Source organism: Macaca fascicularis, chromosome X (assembly GCF_037993035.2).
Source record: "Macaca fascicularis isolate 582-1 chromosome X, T2T-MFA8v1.1".
Taxonomy (NCBI): domain Eukaryota; kingdom Metazoa; phylum Chordata; class Mammalia; order Primates; family Cercopithecidae; genus Macaca; species Macaca fascicularis.
In genome coordinates, this window is record NC_088395.1 from 105,328,956 (window position 1) to 105,348,063 (window position 19,108).

Genomic DNA, 19,108 nt, shown 5'->3' on the forward strand with positions numbered 1-19,108 from the left:
TGGTTTGAGTGCCAACTCAGTCACAATACCATAGAACACTGGATGGATTTCTATGGTTTTTGACTGTCCCTAACAATATATCTTTAAAAAATGAGAAAAGAAGAGCTAACCAATCCCCAAATTAGTAGAAGATATATAATAAGTATCAGAACGGAAATGTATAAAACTGAAATAAAAAATACAAAAGATCAATGAAACAAAAAGTTGGTATTTGAAATGTTAAATATAATTGACAAAACTGTAGCCAGATTATCTAAGAAGACAAGAGAGAAGATCCATACAAATAAAAATAAAATCAGAGATGAAAAAGGAGACATTACAACTGATACTGCAGAAATTCAAAGGATCATTCAGGACTACTATGAGCAATTATATGGAAATACATTGAAAACTTTAGAAGAAATGTGCAAATTGTTTAGAAATATACAACCTACCAATTTTGAACCAGGGATAAATCCAAAACCTGAACAGACCAAAGATAAATAATGTGATCAAAGTCATAATAAAAGTTCTTCCAGTAAAGGAAAGGCTGGGAACCAATGGCTTCAGTGCTGAATTCTAGCAAACATGTTAAGAACTAATACCAATCCTACTCAAACCATCTTGAAAAATAGGGTAGGAAGAAAGGCTTCCAAACTCACTCCATGAGGCCAATATTATCCTGATAACAAAGCCAGAAAAAGGCACATCAAAAACAGACAAATGAACAAACTATATGCCAATATCCCTGATGGATATTTATGCAAAAATTCTCAATAAAATATTAGCAAACCAAATTTGTTAATACATTATAAAGCTTATTCATCATGATCAAGTGGGATTTATCCCAGAGAGGCAAGGATGGTTCAGAATATGGATATCAATCAATGTGATACATCAAATCAACAGAATAAATTACAAAATCAATATGATCACTTCAATTGATGCTGAAAAAGAATTTGATGAAATTCAACATCTGTTCCTGATTTTAAAAACCCTCAAAAAAGTGCCCATGAAGGGAACATACCTCCACATAATAAAAATCATGTATGACAGACCTACAGCAAGTTTCATACTGAATGGGGAAAAACTGAAAGCCTTTTTTCCAAGATCTGGAACATGACAAGAATGCCCACTTGCACCATTGTTATTCAACACAGTACTGGAAGTCCCACCTAGAGGGATAAAACAAGAGAAAGTAGCAAAGGGCATCCAAATTGGAAAGGAATAAGTCAAATCATCCTATCTAAAATGTGGAAAAATCTAAAGATTCCACAAGAATAATATTAGAACTGATAAATTCAGTAAAGTTGCAGTATACAAAATTAACACACTAAAATCAGTAGCATATCTATAGGCCAACAATGAACAATGTGAGAAAGAAATTTAAAAAGTAATTTCGTTTACAGTAGACACAAATAAAATTAAATACTTAGGAAATGACTTAGCCAAAGATGAGTAAAATCTCTATAATGGAAACTATAAAACACTGATGAACGAAATTGAGGAGGACACCACAAATGGAAAGTTTTTCCATGTTCATGGATTGGAAGAATGTTGTTCAAATGTCCATACTACCCAAAGCAATCTACAGATTCAATGCAATCTGTATCAAAATACCAATGACATTCTTCACAGAAATGGAAAAAAATTATCCTAAAATTTATAAAAACCACAAAAGACCCAGTATAGCCAAAGCTATCCCGAGCAAAAAGTACAAAACTCAGGGGAATCACATTACCTGACTTCAAATTATGCTACTGAGCTATAGTAATCAAAACAGCATGGTACCAGCATAAAAACAGACACACAGACCAATGAAACAGAGTAGAGAACCCAGAAATAAATTCACACACTCACAACAAACTCATTTTCAATAAAGTTGCTAAGAATATACACTGGGGAAAAGACAGTCTCTTCTATAAGTGGTGATAGAAAAACTTGATATCCATAGGCAGAGTGAAACTAGACCACTATCTTTTGCCATCTAAAAATTAAATCAAAATGGATTAAAGAACAAATACCAAAGAATTAACTTACAAAGAAAAATGATGGTCCAAGACCTCAAACTGTAAAACTACCACAAGAAAACATTGAGGAAACTGTCCAGACATTTGTCTGTGCAAAGATTTCTTGAGTAATACCTCACAAGCACAGTCAACCAAAGCAAAAATGGACAATGGCATCACATTAAGTTAAAAAGCTTCTGCACAGCAAAGGATACAATTAACAAAGTAAAGAGAAAACCCCATAGATTGGGAGGAAATATTTGCAAACTACCCATCTGACCAGGGATTCATAACCAGAATATATAAGAAGTTCAAACAGTTCAACAGGAAAAAAAATTAACTCTATTTTTAAAAAGGGCAAAAGATTTGAATAGACATTTGTCAAAAGAAGACATACAAGTGGCAAACAGACATATGAAAACGTTCTCAACATGATTGATAATCAGAGAAATGCAAATCAAAACTAGAATGAGCTATCATCTCACCCCAGTTAAAATGGTTTATATCCAAAAGACAGGCAATAGGAAATGTTGACAAGGATATGGAGAAAAGGCAACACTGTTCACTGTTGGTGGGAATGTAAATTAGTATAATCACTATGGAGAATAGTTTGGAGATTTCTAAAAAAAACTAACAATTGAGCTACCATAAGATCCAGCAATTCCACTGCTGGGTATATACCTAAAAGTAGGGAAGTCAATATATCAAAGATATATTTGCACTCTCATGTTTGTTGCAGCTTTGTTCACAATCACCAAGATTTGGAATCAACCTAAGTGTTCATCAACAGATTAATGGATAAAGAAAATGTGGTACTTATACATAATGGAGTACTACTCAGCTATAAAATAGAATAAAAGTCAGTCACTTGCAACAACATGGGTTGTTGCAACAACACGGGTTATTGAAGGTCATTATGTTAAGTGAAATGAGCTAAGCACAGAAAGACAACCATCACATGTTCTTTCTTATTTGTGGCATCTTTAGATGCCAAAAATCAAAACAATTGCATTCATGAACACAGAGAGTAGAAGGATCGTTACTAGAGCCTGGGAAGGGTAGTGGGAGTTGGGCATGAGTTGGGGATGGTTAATGGGTACAAACAATAGAAACAATGAATTAAACTTAATATTTAACAGTATAACAGGGTGACTAGAGTTAAAAAAATTAATTATACATTTAAAAATAGTTAAAAGAATATAATTGGATTGTTTTTAACAAAAGGCATAAATACTTGAGGGGATGGGTACCCCATTCTTCATGATGTGATTATTAATCATTCCATGCCTGTATCAAAACATTTCATACCTCATAATTGTATACATCTACTATCTATCCACGGAAATTATAATCATTCCTCAGCAACAACAACAAAACGAACAAATATTTTACAGACCAATTAAGCAATAGCTAGTGAAGTTGAAGATGTACTCATCCTAGGACTCAGAAATTCCTCTTTTAATCAGAACAAAAGCTATTCAGGGTCACTGGTCTGAGGACTACTTGTTATCCGTCTTCCATGAGATAAGGAGCTTGTGTCACAGTGTAAATTAATTCAGTGCTTTCTTTATTGAGAAATTCTTATTATGAAAATAATTATCAACTGAATTATATAGTAAATTTAGTTAGCATGTTGATTTGTATTCTGGGACCAGCTCCTTATCTCATTACAGACATGTAACTATCAGTTAATGGATTAGCACTGATCTAAAGACCACATTTTGAGTAGCATAGACCTAGATAACAATCTTGAAAATATTCACAAGGAGATAATTTTGTAATATCTTCAATTTGGAAACACCATGTATGCCTATCAATAAATAAATGGATAAAGAAATATTACAAGGTGATTAAAATAATATACTAGATATTCAATTATTATAATATACTACCTGACTTCATTTTATTTGTTTGACTGCTGATAGTTTTCAAGACCCACCACTTCCTCTTTCCCTCATGCCCACTGCTGGCCAAGATGATAAGGAAGCCCTGGGGCTCCACCTTCAGTGCTGGCAGGAAGTTTAAAACATGCAAACCTTGGCCCATGAACAGAAACCCCATTGTAGCCACAGCCCCTAATCACAATAAAAACCAAGACAGTCTTCTTTCTCAGCTCTCTGAAATAGTTTTCAGTTCAGGCTGGGAGCTTTCACTGCTCTGCTCAGAAAGTCTCATTATAAAAGTATAATAAAACTTTTAGTACTCTCTTGGTGCATGTGTGCTAGCATCACCACAGTTTCAATATGTGAGCCAAATTTTGGATGAAGGAGCTCATCCTACTTATACAGAAAGACCACGTCAACTAATAATATGAATAAATCTGGAACACAGCATTGAGGAAAAAAGAATTTGCAAAAACAAATTGAAAGCATTATGTAAAGTTTAAGAACATAAATAATACTTTATATTCTTATGAATGAGATATATATATATATATATATATATATATATATGACTCCATTATTCTCTCTCTCTTCCTTCAAGTTTCCATTTACTTGTCTTCTTATCAGAGAGGCTGTTGTTAACTACTATAACGGCTCCTTTTGAGTAAGGTAGAGAGTAGAATGGAAAGGTAACATTATTTTAAAAATATAGCGCAAGCAAATACCTCAAAATATTGTTTGTTAAATGATAATTGATATACTGTGTATGTTATTTTTTTATGTATCTACAATTATCTTAAAATTAGAAAAAATATTTTAAAATGAAATAATGAATTAATTGTAACAAATTATTGATTTAACTCCATTCTTTTACCTAATGAATTTACTGAAAATTCTACATCATAGGTCTCAGAATCTTATGCCATCCTTGTCAGATAGGGCCCTGATTTTAGCATATGAGACCTGTCAAGCTGCATATTTTATCTCTTTGTATCTCTGCTATCCTTACAATTAAATCCTATATTTGTTTTTCAGCAGCCTGCCTTAGGACTACAGAAGATGAGGATCTTGTTAAATACTCCCATAGTAGCTGTGGTGGGTTGAATAGTGACCCTAAAAGCCTGCCAAAGTTCTAACTCTTGGTACCTATAAATGTGATCTTTTTTGGTAATGGGTTGTCTGCAGATGTAATTAAGTTAAGGCTCTCAAGATGAGATCATCCAGGATTTAGGGTGGCCACTAAATCTAGTTATGAGTATACTTAGACATATAGGAGAAAATACAGAGATACATGGGAGAAGGTCATATGAAGATGGAGGCAGAGACTGGAGTCATGCGCTTACAAGTCTAAGAATGCCAAGACTTGCTGGCAGCCACTAGGAACTAGGAGAGAGTTCTGAGATAGTTTCTTTCTTAGAGCCTCCAGAAGAACCCAATCCTGGTGACACATTGACTTCAGAATTCTGACTTCCAGAACTGTCAGGAAATAGATTTCTATTCTCAGACTGTGGTAATATTTTATGGAATCCTTAGAAAACTAATACATTGGCCTCATGCATTCCATGTTTGTTCTGAGTTGTTAATGGGTGACTTGAGCCTGTCATTCTCTTTTTATTAAGGTATTCAAGAAAATAAACAAAAGCCAGACAACTCCACAATCCTTATATTTACTATTGATTTCATATTGCTCTAGTGTTATTGCTGCTACATAAACCCAATACTTCCTGAATCTGGTTCATAGATGAGACAACTCAGTATGTTGGTGGAAGCAAGCAATTGACTGCTGGTATGCTGTCACACCACTCAGGGGTGGCTTTGTAGAACAGTAGTGAGGGAAATCTCCCCAATGATAAGATCTCCTCAAATCTCCCATGCCTATTGTCAATGGAGAGAAAACTGCCTAGAGTTAAGAATGTAGGGGCTCATAGTCAATGGTCAGTGACATATGTAATTGGTTAGAGATTTGGAAGAAGCAAGATTGGAAGGTCAGAGACACGGAGTCCTGGGCAGCAGACATTTTAATGGACCGATGGAAATGGCATAAACTGGTGTGAAACTGCATGTTTTGTGTTAATGCCTAAGAAAACATCTACCACGGAGAGGCACTGAACAACCAGATAGATAGACTTAATTCATTCAGTGGCAAATAGTCATCATTTGTACTTGACCATCCCCGAGTGGTGGCACATTGGGCACATGAACAGAACAACCACAATGGCAGCGATGGAGGCTTTGCATAAGTTCAACTGCATGACTCCTTCACACAAATTATGATCTAGCTACTCTCTTTGCTAAATGTCTGACCTGTCTGAATGTCAGCAGTTAATGCTGAGCTTTTGAGTCAGTAAAATCTCTCAAGGAAATGAACCAGACATTTGTGATAAATTCATTATATCAGACTCCCTCAACATTGGAAGGAGCAGTGATTATTCTTTTCCAGAATTAACAGTAACATGAAAAATGAATTGGTTTTTCCAACTCCATACAATAAATCTTAAACTCCTCAATTGTCCTGAAGTCTCAGGAAAGACTAGTGCTTGATTTTGGCCAATTCAAAGAAAAATGTAAATAGACAGAAACCATCCCTGAGGAACCACACACATTGGACTTACTAGACAAAGACATTAAATCAAAAGTTTCAAACATGCTCAATGCTAAATGAAACCATAAAAACGAACTAAAGAATAATAGCAAGGTGATGTATGAACAAACTGAAAATATCAATAAAGAGATAGAAGTTACAGTAGGAAACCAAACAAATTTGGGAGCTGAAAAGCACAATAACTGAAATGAAAAAAATTGCTAGAGAAGTTCAACAGTAGATTTGGGCAGGCAGAAGGAAGAATCAGCCAACTTCAAGTTAGGCCAACTAAAATGATATAGTCTGAGGAGTAGAAAGAAAAAAGAATGAGAAAAGTGAACAGAGCCTAGGAGTAGAAAGAAAAAAGAATGAGAAAAGTGAACAGAGCCTAACATACCAGTAGCATCAAGCAAAAACAATATATGCATATGGAAGTCACAGAAGAAGGAAAGTTAGAAAATTCCTTGAAATTAATGAAAAAAAAATATAGAAAAACTTATGAGATGCATCTAAAGGAGTGCTTAGATGTGAAGTTATAGCTGTAAACATGTACAGTAAAAAAGAAATATCTAAAATCAATAAGTAACCTAACTATGCAGCTTAAGGAATTAGCATGTCTAGAACAGGATACATAGTACTGGAACATAGTACTGGAAGTTCTAGCCAAAGTAATTCGTCAAGAAAAAGAAAGAAAAGGCATCCAATGAAAGGGAAGAGCTATAATTATCTGCATTTGCAGATGGCAAAATCTTGTATCTGGAAAACCCATAAGAATTCACAAAAGAACCTGTTGGAGCTAAAACATTCAGCAAAATTGTAGGATGGAAAGCAAACATGCAAATATCAATTGTATTTCTACACACTAATGATGAATAATGTACAAAGGGAATTAAAGCAATAATTTCATTTACGAGATTATACAAAATACATGTAAATAAAATTTCAAAGAAGTTTGAAATTTGTACACTGAAACCTATGAACCATTACTGACAGAAATTAAAGAAGACCTAAATAAATGGACAGACATTCTATATTCATGGATTCAAAGATTTAATACAACTCAGATGACTATACTACCAAAGCAATTCACAAATTCAGTGCAATCCCAATAAAAATCTCAATTGCATTTTTTTACAGAAATGAGAAAACCCATTCTAAAATTCATATGGAATTTCAAGAGACTCACAATAGTCAAAAAATATTGGTAAAGAACAAAATTGGAGGGCCCACACTTCCTGATTTCAAAACTTATTACAAAGCTACAGTAATCAAAGTAGTGTCATACTGGCTTAAAAGTGCACATATATACCAAAAGAATAGAATTGAGAGTCCAGAAATAAACCCATATATCTATGGTCAATTGAAGTTTTACAAGGAAGCCAAGACTATTGAATGAGGGAAAGAACAGTCTATTTAACAAATGGTGCTAGGAAAACTGGATATACACATGTAGAAGAATGAAGTTGGACCCTTACCTTACATCATATACAAAAATTAACTAAAATGTCGATTGAAGAGCTAAAATTGTAAAACTCTTAGAAGAAAACACAGGGGAAAATATGTATGCCCTTGGATTTGATAATGGCTTCTTAAATATAACACCAGAAATGCAGACAAACAAATTAAAAATGGATACATTTGACTTCATCAAAACTAAAAACTTTTGTACCTGAAAGGACACTATCAAGAGAGTGAACAGCACTGTTCACAATAGCAAAGACTTGGAACCAACCCAAATGCCCATCAGTGATGGACTGGATAAAGAAAATGTGGCACATATACACCATGGAATAGTATGCAGCCGTGAAAAAGGATGAGTTCATGTCCTTTGCAGGGACATGGATGAAGCTGGAAACCATCATTGTCAGCAAACTAACACAAGAACAGAAAACCAAACACCACATGTTCTCGCTCATAAGCGGGATTTGAACAATGAGAAAACATGGACACAGGGAAGGGAACATCACACACCGGGGCCTGTTGAGGGGGCGTGGGGCCAGCGGAGGGATAGCATTAGGAGAAATACCTAATGTAGATGACGTGTTGATGGGTGCAGGAAACCACCATGGCAAGTGTATACCCATGTAACAAACCTGCACGTTCTGCACATGTACCCCAGAACTTAAAGTATAATAATAATAATAATAAAAGAAAGGCACACTAGTGGGCTTAACTCAAAATAAAAAAAGAGTGAACAGCAACTTAGAGGATGGGAGAAAATACTCACAGATTATATATCTGAGAGAGACTTAATATACACAATATATAAGGAACTCCTACATCTCAACAACAAAAAGACAAAAAACCCAATTAAGAAATGGGCAAAGGGCTTGAATAGACATTTCTCCAAAGAAGATACATAAATGGTCAATAGGCACATGAAAAAATGCTCAATATCATTAGTCTTTAGGAAAATGCAAATAAAAACCCAACTGAAAAAATTCAAATCAGTCTATGGCATTTTTATGTCAGCCTGAACTGATTAAGACACCATATAATTGACTATTATTCCACCATAAAAAGGAATAAAATTCTGATACATGCTACAACACAGACAAACATTGAGAACATTATGCTGTGTGAAATAAACCAAACACAAAATGACAAATATTGTATGACTTCCCATATAGAAAATATCCAAGATAGGCAATTTCATTGAAACAGAAAGTAGATTAGAGGTTATAAGGGATTGATGGAAAAGTGTATGTGAGTTATTCATTAATGAGTATAGAGTTTCTGCGTGGAGTGATAAAAATTTCCAGAAATAGATCATGGTGATAGTTGCACAACATTGTGAATATAATTAATGTCACTGAATTGTACACTAAAAAATGATTAAAATGGTAAAGTTAATGTTATATATGTTTTGCCACTGTAAAACAAAAACAAACAGAAAAAAAAAAGAGGGCAGTGGGAAAACATTACTGGTTGTCATAGGAAGGGAACATGCCTCTCTCAATTATTAATGCTCTATATACAAAATTGGTGAATAATTTTAGAAAGGGATGTATTGCTCTGTAAAGACGGTGGTTACACTTTAAACGTGGTTCCAATCTTTTGGTGTACACCTGGAGGTAGAGAACTTGTTACAAATATAGAGTCCAAAAAATTTGCTTCAAGATATTTAGGTTCAGTAGATATGAGCTGGAGCTCAGGATTTTGCAGTTTAATAAACACTGCAGACAATTTTGATGAAAGTGATACACAACCAATGCTTTCAGAAACAATGCTATAAATGATGGTTAGGTCCTCAGCTGGGACTATAGAAGTGTATTTATCTCCAAATGTACATGGATATAGTAATATTTCAGTAATGCCTAACCATCATTTCTAATTTTATTCAACAAAATGTGTCCTAATATCCTTTCTATAGTGTTGAATAGACAATAATTTTCTAGCTCTATACATTTTCATATATAATAGTCACCTTTTAAAGTAAGTTTCAAGTCAAGCACTCTAATTTGTATTCAACAGAAAGATAACATATCCAGTTTAGGATGTTATAAAGGACTTTCAGAATTCACTTGTATTATTATAGGTTATTTTTAAATTTAACTTTTATTTTAGATACAGGAGGTATATGTGCAGATTTGTTGTGTGCATATATTGCATCCAGGGAGTGAGGCGAGCACCCCATAGGTAGTTTTTCAAACTGCACTTCCTTCCCTCCTTCTCTCCTCTAGTAGTTGGTGTCTGTTGTTCCCATATTTATGTTCATGTGTACTCAATGTTTAGCTCCCACTTATAAATGAGAAAGTGCAGTATTGTATTTTCTGTTCCAGCATTATTTTCTTAAGATATAGGTCATTTCTAAAATGTTTTAAAATGGGGACTTTTTGTAATAGGGATTTCTATAAAGCAGAAAATTGACTAAATTGTAAGATTATGCATCAAATGTACTGGTTGTGTATTGAAAAATTCTCGTATATTAGTCAACTTTTATTTGTGCATGCTTGGACTCCCTGACTGAATTGCATACTTCTGGAGGACAGAAACTATGTATGCATATCACTGTGTCTACCATCACACCTAATAATGCTATTGACTAGACTAATCAACTGGTATGTTAACAGGCTAATTGGCTTAGTGTGATATAGTTCACAATAGTAAACTAAGTCTCTTTGGAAAATATCAGTAGGGCCAATCATCTGATTAGGATTGCTGACCAGATTGTCTTACCTCATAGCACAGAGCAGAGATAGGCAACCAGAACAAAACTAGCTGCTGGAATGTCAGGAAGCAAAAAATTCTTGAGCAATACATATGGCTTAAAAAAATTTTTACTCTATTTTACAGTTCAGTGTGTATCATTATACATTTTTTTACTTCCAGAACAACCTCAGGAATATCTAAAGCAGAATACAAGGTAACAGCCTGATTCTGTATCTTCTGTTTCACAATAAACTTGGCCATCATTTGATATATCTTAATAAATGTTATATATAGAATGGATTGGCACCAAGCTTCCAGCATCTTTGTGTTTGAAATGTCTCATTCTTCCTAAATGAGATTATCATTTGTTCAATCAAATTCAGATGTTGTTCCTCATAAGTCTTATCCTTGAACTAACGGAAAATGCTAGAGGGTGAGAGTAAGCAATAGTCATTTTTTACAGAATTTTATCACGCTAAAAGCAGTGTCCAAATATTGTACATTTTTACTGACTCTTCAAAGTCACTGCCTTGCACTCGTAAATTTTATTCATGAAATTCATGAATATTAAGAACAAATAGTTATTTCTTCAGTAGTAAGTGGGCACCCTGAATACAGGACTTGACAATATTAAAAGAATTAAATCAGGATACTGAGTTCTATTTGTTTCTATGGAACTGATCTCTATTTCCCTGCTAAATCAGATCCTCTTTTGTCAATCACTTTTGTTACCTGGTCAACAAGACAGAGATGCATCCTGTAAATAAAGCAACAATCGAGAGACATACCTTGAGCCCTATGCTTCCTACATTGTTTGTTGTGTGACTGTGCCCAAGGACTTTACCATCTGTGACCCTGTCTCCTCAGAAGAAAGATACTAATAATTATCTAACTTAAAGGGATTCTGAAAAGAGTAAATGAGATAACAGATGTGTAAATCACTTTGTAAAAGACCAAATGACAAAGTCAGCCATTATTGCTGTTATTATTATCATAAATTTCTGCTTTGTGGCATCTTAAAAGAATTTACCAAATTAGATAAAGCATTATTTCAATAATCAAAATCCCTGGAGCTTAACAATAACAATGATAATAGCTAGCATTAGATATAACCCAACATGATATGGCTCTGCCTACCTATCTGATCTCATGCCCTACTTCTCTTTTTCCCTTCACTCTGTATTTTTCAGCCACAATGATGTCTTTGCCTTTCCTAGAGAACATTAATAGCATTTTTCCCTTTTTAAGGACCTTACACTTCCTGTTCTCTCTGCCTGAAATGTTCTTCCCTGTCCACTCTCCCACCCAAACACAGTTATTTCATGGCTATCTCTTTTTGTGTCTTTCAGGTCTCTGATCAAGTGCCACATCTTTAGGGAAGAAGCTTTTCCAAACAACCGTAAGTAAAATAGCACGTGTCCTACCCCCACAGTCTGTCTCTAGTCCCTTATTCTGATCTAGTTTCTTCATGGTACTCATATCTGACATTATTTGTTTATGTATTATATATCTTTCCAATTAGAATATGAGATGGTTGAAAGAAAGATCTGTTCTCTGTCTTGGTTCACCATTGTATCCCAGCACATAAAACAGTGACACACTTATGGTAAATGCTCCATAAGCATTTATTCAATAAAAGAATTACATTTATTGAACTTTATATGCCAGGCCTTATTTTATAAGTGTCATTGCACTTAATGTTGACAATAACACTATGTGGTAGATACCATCATCCCTATTTTGCAAAAGAGAAAATTTAAGTTTAGCAAGGTTAAATAAGTTGTTCAATGGTCATAGACCAGTTAATTGGAAAACCCAGGATTTGAACACAGAGATTCTGATTCTAGTGGACTTATTCATAATACTCTAGTGCCTCTAGAGTTTATTTATTGAGTACTTACTATGTAGCAAGCTCTATGTTAAATGTTTTATGTGTGTAATTTCATTCAGTTGATATCCCTATCTTTACAGAGAGAAACTTAAATCTTAGGTAGCTTATGCAATTTGCCTCAGTTACACACACAATCATGTGCTATCTTTTATGAAATATCTTTAAAAAGATGATGAAATTGTCACCTCATTTAAAGAATGCTCTTTCTGAATTTTTTGTATTCTGAAAGAAAAAATAAGGGCAAAATGAGTTGTCTCAACATTCTGGCCAAGTGGTCTCTTATTTCCAAAACCATATTTTTGCTTTTCTTTTTGGCTACTGTTATGCATATTCCTAATCAAGGTTGAACTGTATTTTTACAAGCCTACACTTTTATTTGTGAGGGTAACAAGAGCGATCCCCTTGCTCATGTCAAATAGTGATGTAATTGGTGCAATAAAACTAGAACTCAGGTCTTGTGACTCTGGCTGAATTTCTAACTCCATTATACTTTGTCCTCATTAACAACTTGCTTTAACCAACTAAGATCATTGGAATATAATAATCATGTGTTTTAATCTGTTTAAACACTTTTCTGTAATTTTCGATGAATCTCAATCATCGCTCTTACCGTTGTCCATCTAGTTCAGGAGTCCCCAACCCCCAGGCCACTGACCCTGAAGGACCTGGCCTCACAGCAGGAGGTGAGCAGCGGGGATTGGGCATTACTCCCTGAGCTCCACCTCCTGTCAGATCTATGGTGGCTTCAGATTCTCATAGGAGCTCAAATCCTTTTGTGAACTGCATGTACAAGGGATCTATGTTGCACACTCCTTACGATAATCTAATACCTGATGATCTGAGGTGAAACAGTTTCATCCCAAAACCAACCCCCTGCTTCCATGAAAAAATTGTCTTCCACAAAACCAGTCCCTGGTGCCAGAAAGGTTGAGGATCACTGACCTAGCTTTACATATTCTTTTTGTTCACAACCATTTACTCAGATATATGACTGTGTATCTATTTAAGGACAAAATTTTTTGTGGGCAGACACCATGAGTAGCCTTTATTATATACCTTTAACAATTCAAAAAAGATCCAGGTACTATCTGGATGCTGAGTATATCCTAGGTCACTTATGTTAGCTCCTTTAATCTAAGTTTGGAGCACCACAAAAGAAAGATTCCATTGAAACATGAAACATGACATATTCAGACAAAACAAAAATCACATAAAGCCTTGGATACACATCAACACATACACATATACACAGAATTCTGCAACATTTCAATTCATCCTTATTAACTTGGTTTGTACAGTTTTTCTTTAACAAGGGATGTCCCCAACAGTCATTCATGATAAACAGCAAGTATTGTGGGCATTACCACGATGGCATTTGCCAAAAGGAAAATGAATAATCCAGTGTTTGTTTAGCTACAGAGACAGGCATGTTTTGCCATTAGCAGAGAGAATCTTGGCTGAACTAGTGAGGACCAACTCATTCCATTCCACTAAGCACAAATGGAAATCTTCTCCATTGTCTAGTTGCCAAACAAATATTTGCATTTGTGTAAGTGCATTTTCATATTCAAAAGGAAAGGTTGTTATGTGGGATACTTGCCATTTTTCAATAATGATGAAATAAACATTCTCTGCAGGGTCTGTATAATTAAAACCTTTGCTTTTTTTAAAAAAGGCACAATTAATTTATACTTATTTATAAGCTAAATTCTGTTGTCTTTTGAACCAGTGATTTCATTTTCGCAAACAAGAAGATGAGCTTCAACCTTTACAACATTGGTGTTACTTTCTGATTGGGAAAAATATTAACAGTCTGAACTTAAGCTTTTATTAGAGAAAAACTGAATTTTTAAATAAATCTATTTTTGAGCACATGAGGAGAAAAGAAAACAATTGTCCTTGTATTACTAGTGCTATTTTCCTATTTCTACCTATTCTACACGGTTAACATGAAATGCGTGTATATTGCATGCAGACACATTGTACTAATTACAAGTAGCTGATATTTCACTTAGTGAAAAAATACATGTTCAAGATACATAGAGTCAATATTGCTTATCAAGTAAGGTGACTAAGGGCAAAAAAATCGCCAATATCCACTTAATGTCTACTGAGATAATACATTTTGTGAGAAAAAGAGTAATTTAGAATTGATATTCAATGTAAAGAGTCAGAGGGGGCTTCTTGGAGGCAATGGCTAAATTTATTGAGCAGAATTCTAAAGCTCAGAGAGATGGATCGGCAGAGAGAAGGCATTCTAAATAGGAACTCATTAGTTTATGTGTAATAGAGGAGGGTTCATTTAGGAAGACTGATGAAAAGTGGTGTTAATGATTAACAATTGCAAGCTGATAGAGGTCTCTAAAGATCAGGAAGATCAATGTATATTTGTTAATAATCATAATAAGAAACCATTTTAGTTTTTTAAGAAAGGGAGTAACATAATAAAGCACATCCAGGCTACAGTGAATATAGTATACTGGGTATAGATCATAGAGTCTGAATCTCAATTAGTAGATATGAATTCTGCTTCTTTCAATTCCTATCAACCTTGTGTAAGTTACTGAACTTCTTTGTGCTTCATATTCCTCAACAGTAAATTAGAACTAGTGATTGTGCTAACTTCATAGGGTTGGTGTGATGATTAGATGATTTCGTGCAAGTAAAATGATCAGGGGGTACCTCACATAGAGTATCCAATTAATAAATGTTAGGTTCCTACATTAGTGGTGTGAGGGAAATATTATCCTTTAGCCATTTCTCAATCTATCCATTCTTATTGTTCTTATGTGCTTTAATCTAAGTCTTGTACTCTAAACAAACCAGTTTGCTCATCCTTGTCGCTCAGACAGACTTTGAACATATTATTCCTGCTTATAGTAGCCTGTTCTTTTCCACCAAACAACATTCCTACTCTAGTTAAAACTCTTACTTCAGATAACATTCCTTCACTAATCCCACCCAGATTCCCGAAACCCTGCGGCATTTTATATGTGATGCATGTGCTCCTGTCAGTTTTTCTGTGGTTGTCTTGGTGATTCAATCCCCTCCCTTCTCCACTGAAATCGTCCTCTCAAAGGTGGCTAACTTGACCAAGAATAGGAGCCAGAATTCACCAGTGTTATCCACACAAATCAATTTATTTTTTCATCATAGTTTATATATATTTTCATGATAACATGTTTCTCTACTGCCAATTAGTCAAAAGGGAAGCAGGTAGCTCCCTGGAGAAAATGGTTAAGTACTGAATGCTTGCAATATGTAGGCATGGGAATCAGACTGTTTGGGTTTGTATCCTGACTGTATTGTCTACTAGGCAACCTTAGGCAAGTGTTCTTAATGAATCTGTGCCTAGGTTTTCTCATCTACAAAATATAAAAAATAAATGGTAAGTCATCTGATATTGTTTGCATCTGTGTCCTCAGCCAAATCTCATGTTGAAATGTAATTCCCAATACTAGAGGTGAGGCCTGATGGGAGGTGATTAGGTAATGCGGACTATTTCTCATGGTTTAACACCATCCCTACTTGGTGCTGTCATCATCATAGTGAGTTCTCGTGAGATCCGGTTGTTTAAGAGATCAGGACCCTCTCTCTCAGTCCTGCTCCTGCCATGTAAGATGCTTGCTCCCACGTTGCCTTCTGCCATGAGTAAAAGCTCCTTGAGGCTTCCCCAGAAGCAGATGCCACCATACTTCCTGTACAGCCTGCAAAATCATGTGCCAATGAAACATCTTTTCTTTATTACCCAGGTTTCATGTATTTCTTTATAACAATGTGAGGATGGACTAATACACCACTTCATAGAAATGTTTAGAAAATTAAATAAAATAATCAATTTAAAGCATTTAGCATAGTATCTGGCAGGTAGGAATATCTTAGTAATATTAACTGTTATTTATTTAGTACTAATCCCAAAACATAAGAGAAAAATTATTATCTTTATCTTATAGAACAAGAAATAGGTTTAGAATAAAGGACCTTATTCAAAGTGATAGAGCTAATAAATGGCTGCTGCTATTCCACTGCATTCATTTTATCCTGCTATTTTTCTGAGTTTCCACAACCTTTTAGATATTTAAAAGAGAAGATTATTACTTTATGTCAATTCAGTTAGTAATACTTATTTCTTTTGTACCTATGGCCATATAATTATCAGCCCTGTACTAAACCATCTGATTCTACCACTCTTGCCTCTAGGTGTATTGCAAATTTAGGTGTCTTCTATGTAATACCTGTAGGTGAGAGATGGCTTATCATGTGCAAATAAAACGGCATCAATGAGGAAGAGCCCTGACTTCTTGTTTTCCAGAGCAATCCTACAACTGGGTATCAAGGCTTTATTTATTTGCATTTAAGTGTGTATCACCACTGAGTGTCCCTAATTCTAAAAGCACATATTATAACAATTAATGTAACCCCAAGAAACTGGGTTTAAAATTCAACGTTCAATAAATGTCCTGTAGAAAAGTCACAGCAATGTTAAATCGATTACCTTAAACTAGTGCTTTCCCAAAGCATGTGTGGCAGAACACTGGTTTAATAAGAAGCTCCTTAAAAAAAACATTTAGTGGTCAATGAAATTTGTTAAGCACTACATGCTATAATCACCTTCCAGGAAATTTACAATGCTGTATTAGTTATTTTGGTTGTAAGTAACAGAGAGCAACTTGAGCTAGCTTCAGCTAAAAGGTAATTAATTGGAAAAAAAAATTATGGTAATTCACAGAAATCGAAAGAAGAGTTGAACAACTGACCCTCAATAAGAGAAGGAATTAGAATATCTCAGCAGCAAGAGTTCACAGAGCTTCCTGAATGTACATCCTTAGACCAGTGCTGGCCAGAGTGTTTAAAATTATCCTAAAAATCTTAAGGGCTACAGTGCCTGGTACACACTGCATGTGAGTCTTCAATAATTCTTAGCTATCATTATTACGCATTTTATGTGCAAATGAGACACAAGATATTCTGATGTAGAGATCTGGGATGGGGTTCAAGAATCAGCATTTTTGCATAACTTCCCACATGAGTATGAAGTGGAGTCTTTGAGAGCCACTTCTCATGCACCAGTATCAAATGCCACAGACATCAGCAATGTCTAGCTTCTGTGTCTCTCAGCTCAAAACTGTATAAGGACAATTATTCTAATTGGGCCTTTGAGGTTCAAACATTTTATTTCATGGCCAAACAGCTATGGCTAGGGAATTAGAATGTGCTTGACTTCAGAAGACATATTTCTGAGTAATAAGGGTATGCTACGATCTGAATGTTTGTGTTTCCACAAAATCCACATGTTGAAACCAAATCCCCAGTTTGATAGTATTACCAGGTGGGGGCTTTTTGGAAATGATTAAGTCATGAGGGTAGAGACCTGGTGAGTGGGATTAGTGCCCTTATAAAAGAAGGCAGAAGGAGCTTGTTAACCCCTTTTCCCATGTGAGGACACCTAGTCTATGAAGAATGAGCCCTTGCCAGACACTGAATCTTCTGGCGTCTTGACCTTGGACTTATCAGTCACCAGAACTGTGAGCAATAAATATCTGTCATTTAAAAATTAACCAGCCTAAATGAATTTGTTATAGCAGCCTGAACAAATGAATACAGGGCAGTTCCCAGAGAAGAGAAAATCTTTGTGAACTGCGTAGCCACCCCAAGAAGTTTCTGCCTTTAGAAACATTCTAAGAAGTGCCTTTTAAAAGAAATCTGCTTAATTTTGTTGACCCAGACTTTACCTAAACTCATTTGACTACAAGATCCCATTTTTACCCATATGTAATAATATTATTCAGAGCAAATAATCTTCACAACACACATTAGGAAATGTTGAGGTAGAAAACTGTTGAGTTAAAGCTATTATTTCCTCATCTTCACAGATTTGTGCCTAACCTTGCTTTCAACTGATGCTCACATAATTTATTTCTCTATATGACACAGCGGATGGCTCAGCCTCACAATTCTGAAAGAATCTTTTGTCTCTTGGCTCACTAACTCATGAAATGCCCTGTAACAAAAAAGACAAAGGGATTTCATATAATCAAATAAGTTTAGCAAACGTTGTATATAAACTTTTAAAATTTCACAATGTATTTAATCATATAAAAGACTCTGAGAAGACTTGTAACAAAGACAATTCTTCAGCTTCGCTTAACTCAATATTTTTCAAACTTATTTTTTGAGAGGAACTAACTCCTATCAATAATGCTTACCTTACCCACACGCTGCAGCAGAATGGAAGCCTGGGAATTACAAGTCCATTTATTCCCTCCATTTCTTCCTTCTTTCTTCTTAATATTTTTCTGGTCTAGAAAGAACAATTATTTTAGAAAGAATAGCCCCACAGAATTTCTGGTCTGAAATTGACCCTATTTGGCTATTACTTAAGGCATCTCTTTCTAACTTTCTTTGTTTTTCCCTCTATTATAAGAACGGTGAAGATCATAGCACATTCTTCTGAACCAAATAAATGTTGTGTCAAAAGCACATGGTATGAAAGGCATGCTTAGAATTCTGGTTCTTTGCAGTTGTACAACAAAAACAACTTTTGTTTTATTTTACAGCATTTAAAATTGTTTTTGCTGAAATGCAAAACTGAGAAGCCACAAAAATTGGATTA

At 34.8% G+C, this 19,108-nt stretch overlaps 1 long non-coding RNA gene across 2 annotated transcripts in view; it reads left to right on the top strand.

The window, feature by feature from the left end:
- Window positions 1-19,108, top strand: part of LOC135969039 (uncharacterized) — a 252,240-nt gene that overhangs the window by 56,510 nt on the left and 176,622 nt on the right. For both annotated transcript variants that reach the window (XR_010584094.1, XR_012429797.1), the window contains one exon: window positions 11,954-12,003. This is a non-coding gene — a long non-coding RNA (uncharacterized lncRNA). The remainder of the gene's footprint in view (window positions 1-11,953; window positions 12,004-19,108) is intronic.